The sequence below is a fragment of the Merops nubicus genome, unplaced genomic scaffold, assembly GCF_000691845.1.
Source record: "Merops nubicus isolate BGI_N331 unplaced genomic scaffold, ASM69184v1 scaffold16661, whole genome shotgun sequence".
NCBI classification, from domain to species: domain Eukaryota; kingdom Metazoa; phylum Chordata; class Aves; order Coraciiformes; family Meropidae; genus Merops; species Merops nubicus.
This window is the reverse complement of record NW_008586405.1, coordinates 8,687-15,806: the sequence shown is the minus strand read 5'-3', so window position 1 is coordinate 15,806 and position 7,120 is coordinate 8,687. Positions and strand designations below refer to the sequence as shown.

The following is a 7,120-nucleotide window of genomic DNA, read 5'->3' as shown; positions in this document are numbered from 1 at the left end:
CTGTCCCAGGCTGCCCAGGGCAGTGGTGGAGTCCCCATTCCTGGAGGGGTTTCCAAGCCGTGGAGATGTGGTGCTGAGGGACACGGGTCAGTGGTGCCCTGGCAGTGCTGGGGGAACGGTTGAACTGGATGATCTGAAAGGTCTCTTCCAACCAAAATGATTCTCTGATTCTCCTCTCAGCCCCATCCCTGGTGAAGTTATCACCTGTGTCCCAACACACCGAGAGCATCAGGTTCAAGGAGGGCACAGAACAAGCCCAAAGACGTATCCACAGCAGGAGGCTGATACAGTCAAGAAGACACACACCCAGAAAAGGGGCCCATGGACACCATGCCAGCTCAAGCACCTGCTGACAAAAGAGCAGCTGAAGAACCCCCCCCGAGCCAAGCTCTTTCTTACACCCAGCAAGGACCAGAGGGCTGCAAGCCCTACAGGGAGATAGCTGCAGAGCCCAAAAGCAGAAGAGACACAGTGAGCACACTGTGGCACCTCAATGAGGACACACACTCTCTCCTGAAGTGCTTTTCAGTCCAACCAAAGAGACACACCAAAACCTGGCTGGAGGTTTGATTGCTTGGCTTGCATGGAGGTATGGGGATGCCATCGACCCTGGGCTGAAGGTGGTGGAGGGAGAGAGAGAAGGTCTCTCTTCCTTCACCCCAGGTGGGGAGCAGGCTGGCGGAAGCGGGAGCAGCTCGGGGTTAAGCAGAGGACAAGCTGCCAGAGACCAAAGGTTGAGTTGAGTCACGTTGTGGCCGTTCCTGTTTCGGTCTGAGCAAGTTTCTCCCTCCCCAAGCAGGGTTTGTCCCCAGGCCTGCAGGAACCTGGTGCCTTCATCCCACCCAATGTCCTCCCTGGAGCAGCTGCTCTGCCACAGCCAGCTCGTGCCTTCTGCTCTTTGCTTCTCCTTCAGACTCCACAGGCCAGTTTTGGGGAAGCTCTGAAGATTTTAGGAGACACAAAGATCTCCACGCTCTTGCCTACCTCCACCAAAACCTCTCCACCCTCCACCCTGCCCTAGGCATCAGCCCATCTTCAGGCTCCTCCTCCAGGAGTTAAACCCTCCAGGTTGAGCCTCCATCAATGTGGTTTTCACCTTGCTCTGGACAAGTGAAATGGCACAACCGTCCCCATAGGAAACCTGTATGGAGACCACAGAAGGGTTTGGGTGGGAAGGGGCCTTCAAAGCTCAGCTGCAGGGAGCAGGGACATCTACAGCTGGAGCAGGGACATCTACAGCTATAGCAGGTTGCTCAGAGCCCCGGCCAACCTCACCTGGAATGGTTCCAGGGATGGGGCAGCGACCACCTCTCGGGGCAGCCTGGGCCAGGGGCTCACCACCCCCAGCATCAAACATTTCTTCCATCTTTCTCATCTCCATCTCCCCCTTTGAGTTTCAAACCATCCCCCTTGTCCTGTCCCAACAGGCCCTGCTCAAAAGTCTGTCCCCAGCTTTCTGCCAGGCCCCTTGAAGTCCTGGCAGGCCCCCAGAAGGTCTCCCCAGCTGGAGCCTTCTCCTCTCAGGCTGCCCAAGCCCAACTCTCTCCTGCTGGGCTCCCAGCAGAGGGGTTCGAGGGGTTCCCCCCTCGGGTCATTGCTGGGGCTCCTCTGGCCCCGCTCCAGCACGTCCCTATCTCTGCTGTGCTGAGGACACCAGAGCTGCCCCAGCACTGCAGGGGGGGTCTCCACAGAGTGGGGCAGAGGAGCAGGATCCCCTCCCTGCCCTGCTGCCCACACTGCTGGGGGTGCAAGCCCAGGCTGCCAGGGGCTCCTGGCCAGCTCCTCACCCCCAGGTCCTTCTCCCCAGGGCTGCTCTTCAGCCCTTCATCCTCCAGGGTGTGTTGATACCAAGGGTTGCCTCAATCCAGGCACAGGCCCTTGCACTTGGCCTTGTTGAGCCTCAGGAGGTTCACACGGGCCTGCTCCACCCGCCTGTCCAGGTCCATCACGTTTGGTTCCTTTCTAATTCCCACTTCACTTTTGCATTTTTACCTTCAGAAGGTTTCTCCAGCTGCATCAGTGAAAGAAATCTCCCACAGTAAAAACAAGCCACACAGGGGACGACCAAAGGTCCAGCCAGCTCCTGTGCTGGCTTTGACAGTGGCCAGCAGCAGATGGCTACCAAGGAACATACCAGCCAAGCATGTTGAGGTATTTCCCAAAGCATTTCCCAAGCTCCAGCTATCCTCAGGCTCTTCCCAAGCCAAAGAACACTGCCCTATACACCCCCCCGATGGGTTCCTCCTCCACAAACCCACCTGAGTGCCCCAGAGCTCCAGGGAACTTCCAGCACCTACAGCTCTTTGCAGCAGTGTCCGAGTCCATCATGCAAAAGAGAATCTGCTCTTCTTCCTGGTTTCACTCACTCTGGTTCTGCTGCCAGAAAGGACACGGAAACGACACGTCGTTCCCACACCACTCCTTAGTTTTACAGCTTTCAGCCACCTGTCTCAGGAGTCTTCCTCTCAAGTGGGAGAAGCGTTGACCTACTTAGCAGCTCTTCTCCCATGGTCGACCATCCCCATCACCCTTCTCTCCGTGTACGCTCTTGTCTTTTTGCAGATGGAAAGAAAAACATCTCCCCGACATCTCACTAGTGTCAGCAACTCTCCCCAGCTTACCCATCTCCTCCTGGTGCCCACCACTGTGACCTCCTGGCTGCAAACGTGGTGATGCACACCACAACAACCCACCTCAGATGCTCTCCTGACAGCCCAGCATGTGTTGATGGCAACAGGGCTCGGTCATCCCAAACACATCCTCGTGATGCCCGCCCCAAGCATGGCTAATGTGGCTTCATGAGCATGGACCAGCCACACCACATCTCCAGCTTCTGCAGAGGAACTTCTGCCCCAAGAACTCCACCCCAAGAGCAGCTTCACCAGCTCAGCATTGCTGCTGCATGTTAGCAGAGGAGCAACACACGAAGAAAACCCAAAACGACACAGAGCAACCAGTGGGCCCGAGGTCCACCATCACGCCTAGTAGGAGAGAGCCCACGTACCAATGGTAGACCATGCAACGAGGTGGTAACTCCACCAGCCCTGCCCCCCCCATGCAGATCCCACCTTTGCTAATGCCTTAAGGTCTCCTTGAAGAGGGAGAGATAAATTCCTCCAGGAGCATTGACGCAAAAGCACCAGGAAGCAGAGTGGAAGGAACCAAAGGAACCGGATCCCGGCAGGTCTGGCAGGATGAGCCCCTGGTGCACAGCACCCACGGAGCCATGCTCCTTGAGGGACAGCCAAATCATCTCCACGCCAGAGCCAGGAGGCGCTAACCACACATATCAATGCTGGCCTCCAACTGGAAGTTCCATGTCCCGGCGCAGGAGCGACTGCCCGAGCCGGGCACTGAAGCCACCTTTGGTTCTTACCTTCTCCGACTTCACCTTCTTCAGCTGCCGGCACTCGTTGTCGCCGTCCTCCAGCTCCACCTTAGCTCCCAGGGGGTTGAGCGTGGCTCCCGTGTCAATGGCTATACTCCCCAGCTGCTCGGCAGCAGCAGGCTCTGTCCCCTGCCCGCCCTCGTATTGTCCCACCCTCACAGCCAGGGCCAGGGGCTGCAGCACGTTGGGCTCCTTCTCCTGCGCTGCTCCTGCTCCCTCGCTCCTCTCCTTTTTGTTTTTGGACGAGCCTCCTTCCTTCTCCTTCTTGGAGCCGGCCACGCCGCGCGACGCCTTGGCCGCCTTCTCTGAGCCCTTTGGGGCGGCGGCGGGCACCAAACTGCCCGAGTTCGCGCCGTCCCCAGAGCGACCTTGAGCCTCCTTCTTGCCACTGGCTCCCTCACCGGGAGCAAACAAGGAAGTCCCCGGGGTTGGCTTCCCACCGTCCTTGCCGCTCTTGCTCCTTTTCGACTTGGATTTCCCCTCCTTGCCCTGAGGGCCTGGCACTGGGCTCACGAATTTGATGTTATCTGGGAGGGTCGCCACCGCGTTGGGCACCGGGAGCCCCACATCTTTGGAGCCCGACATTTCCAATTTCTGCTGATCCTTCTCCAAATCAGCGTCCAGGTCAATGATGAGATTCCCTACGCCAATGTCCCACTCATCCCCGCTGTCGTACGTCTCGACCGGGTTCGCATCAATTCCTTTCCCTCCGGAAGCTCCGCTGCTCAAGGACATCTTAGAGTTAACGGCCCCTCACGGTTTCAAGGCTCGTCCCGCCTCCACGTCCTGGGGGTCACCTATGTCCTCCTCGGGGGGCTTCCAGCGGTCAGGGTCTGCCCAGGTGACAGCATCGCTGCTGGAGAAGAGCGAGAGACAACAAGGTTACGCATGGGACGCCTCGGGGCAGGCAGAGCTGCCTCCGGCAGTGGCCAGGAGGGGTTTGGGGCAGGGCGACAGCCCCCCAAAACCTCCCCAAGTCAGCCAGTCTGGAGGTGGCATCCTCCTGGCACACACACGGCCCCCCCGGGCAGCGCTGGGGCTGCTCCTCAGCCAGCAGCCATCTGGCAACGGCACCTCGATCTATAGCAGCCCTGGGCAGGCCATGGCTCCCGGCTCCGCCGAGACGTCGCTCATGCATTCCCCAGCTCGACGTTTCCCTCAGGATTATCGAGCGCTGCCCCCGGGAGGGAGGATCGATCCCTCTTCCTCACAATGCCACCCAGCAGGGCAGGGGCCACCTCCTCAAGAGCCGCCTCCCAGCGCTGGCAAACCCAGCCCCAGCTGCATCAGGTCTGAGCTGGGAAGACTGGGATCGATCCTACCCGGCTAAGCCCAGATTTCCGACCCCCCGGCTTCCCAGCCCCCTCTCGGAGCTGTTGTAGGAGGCAGAAACGGTACAGGGGGGGAGGACCACAAAAAAAAGGCCCCCATGTGCCACCTGACCAAGCACCCGAGCGGCTCGCTGAGGTCAGCTCATGGCAATTACGCCAAGGAGGGTTAATTAACGCCTGAAATGTCTCCTTCCCAGCAGCCACCCGGGCGGCTCCTTGGCCCCAGATGCCCGCTCTCCAAATCTCTCAGGAAACCCTTGACAGTTTGGAGGAAGCTCCTCTCCAATGTCCTCTCCTTCCTTGCCGAGCTCTGGGAGCTTTTTATGAGCAATGCTTCCAAAGCAAGCAACTTGAAGGGAAATGAGAAGAGAGGAGGAGGGGGGGAGGGGAGGGAAATATCTATATAAAATATATCAAACCACCCCACACGCACAAATTTCTTCAACCCCCAGCAGGCAGGAGCCTGGAAAGCAGCTTCACGGTGCGTTTCCAGAGATGCAAACACTGTAAAAATGCCAAGGATTCTTTCATCAGCCAGGCTGCCGCAGCCAGACCATTTTCCATCTGCTCCCCACAGCATCCTCGGCTCTGTGCAGCCAATAATCCCTCCTCTGACAGGTCGTTACGGAGATTTTTAACCCCCAGGGCCTGGGGCCAGAGCGTGAGCCTGGAAGGAAAAGCCCTAGCCTCTCCCGAGCGTTCCGTTCCCATCCCTGTCGGCTCCTCCTCTTCCTCAGCCCCCGAGCTGGGGCGCCCGGCCCGACCCCACAGACCTGCCTCCCATCATCGCAGCCCTTTGTGCCTCCATCCTTTGTCCTCATGGTCCCCTTCCAGGCCCCAGAATTTGAGCCAGCCACCACCCCGCTGGACAGGGCTCGGTGGGACCGACGCATGCAAGCTACGGGGAGAAGACGAGGTTTGGTCTCCAACTCCAAGAGCTGCCCACTTGAGGTTGGAGCGGGTCAAGAGCCATGGGCAGCTCAGCTCAGAAGGACAAATGGACGAGGGGATGAGCTGTTGGCCACTGGGCTCCCACCAGGACCTCAGCTGGTTGTTTTAGGGGTGTGTGCGGAGAGGCACACGCACATCTCCATGAATATTCTTCACCTACGGGAAGTGAAGAGAGCAGCTGAGCAGGACTCGGGTCAGGAAGCATTTGCCAAGTCCTACCACAACAAAAGGAAGAAGGAGCCCAGGAGTCCGCTGGGTCCCCAGCGACTCGAGAGCCAGGAACAATCAACTCAATCAAAGGGTTCAAAAACAAGAGGAGGCAAAAAACAACACCAACTCCACAATGTTTTCCCGACAGAGGCGGCGTCAAGGGAAGGGAACCGAAGAGAACGCGGAGGAGACGCAAAGCTCCAGACGTGCCACCACGGAACAGAGATCAGCCCTTTGCAGCCCAGGCCGAAGGTTGGGAGCCCAGTCTGAGATCTCCGGGGAGATCCCCCGCAGGACATGGGGATCCCCCGTGGCTCCTGAGCATTTCCCCACCTCCCTGGATCTCCCACCCCCACTGGCCATTGCTCTTCTTCAAAGAGCCGCTCTCACGGGCTCAACCTCTGCTGCCGGAGGAGCATTTTAGATCCCGCTCCCAAAGCCGACCCTCAGGGAATCCCAACCTGCCACGTCGTGGCTATTTTGGGTGGATGGGAACCTCTGGCCACTGCAGCCTGCGGTCCGGAGAATCGTGAATCATTAAGGTTGGAAAAGACCTCAAAGATCAGAGTCCAACCATCCAACCAACTCTCCCATGACCACTACAGCACCTCCTGAAGGGCACAGAAGGAGGTCCTGCCCCCACCACCTCGTTTGTCCAAGCTGGAGAAGCACCAGGCACTATCCAGATCCTCCCTGTTCTCCCGTCAGTGGGAGAAACGTGGCCACAAACCCCGGCGTCTCCAAAAACAGGCTGAGGAGGTGGGTTCAGTTCCGAGCGTGTCCTTCCCCTTACCTCCTGCCACCGCAGGACTGATCCCCACGCAACACGAGAAGCATGTGCTCACTTGTTGGCCTGGAGACCTGCCAACAAAGCGTTTTAAGAGCAGTCCTGGAGCGCAGATCCTACAAGGAGACAGCTTTCTGCTTGGGAATGCTGCGCACACGCAGCACCAGGCATGAATAATTCAGCTCCATTAGGTGCCGAGACCTCTACACAATCTGCATCGAGGAGCTGGGCCGGAGCCAAACGGAGGAAGAGACAAACCTGAAAGTTCACTTTCCGAGCTGCAAACACACCTAGAGAAAGCTCTTCAAACAGATTGAACGCCCAAGGGTGGCGAGATGCAGGAGAAAGCTCTTCTGGCAGACAGCAGCCCACACGTAGGGAGGCTGTCTCATAGCCATGTGCTCCAGCCTGCAGCGCTCCAGGATCAGCCTCTGGTGGCTTCCAGACGTGAGC

The 7,120-nt window shown here is 58.4% G+C and overlaps 1 pseudogene; it reads right to left on the bottom strand.

Annotated features, from left to right (window-relative positions):
• Positions 1-3,289: 3,289 nt before the first annotated feature.
• On the bottom strand, positions 3,290-4,123 carry LOC103780940 (annotated as a pseudogene).
• Positions 4,124-7,120: the final 2,997 nt, after the last annotated feature.